This window comes from Coenobita brevimanus, chromosome 56 (genome assembly GCF_032717465.1).
Source record: "Coenobita brevimanus isolate Jiangsu-jjx chromosome 56, ASM3271746v2, whole genome shotgun sequence".
NCBI lineage: Eukaryota > Metazoa > Arthropoda > Malacostraca > Decapoda > Coenobitidae > Coenobita > Coenobita brevimanus.
Window position 1 is genome coordinate 11721360 of NC_137009.1, and position 481 is coordinate 11721840.

Below are 481 nucleotides of genomic sequence, written 5' to 3' on the forward strand. Positions count from 1 at the left end.
TTGCTATCTATTGCTAGACGCCTTAATCCCATACGGGGTGGCCACAAACAAATCGCCTCCACATCACCCTGTCCCCCGCCATTTCACTGCCCTGCTCCCAATTTACACCCTCTTCTCTCATATACCTCTCCACTCCATCCCTACATCTCATCCTTGGCCTTCCCCTCCCTCTCTCTCCGTCCACCTCCTCACATGCACTCTCCTCTCCAGTCTCTCAGTCTCCATCCACTCCACATGGCCAAACCACCTAAGTGTGTTTCTCCTAACGTTTCCTATCACATCCACATCCACACCACAACGCTCCTTCACATCCTCATTTGTCAGTCTGTCTCTCCATGTAACTCCACATGCTCCTCTCAAATAAATCATTTCCACAGCTCTCACTCTTGACTTGTGTCCCTTCAACAACGTCCAAGCTTCACTTCCATACGTTAGAGTTGGTATCACAATATTGTCATGTAATAACTTTTTCACTTCCATG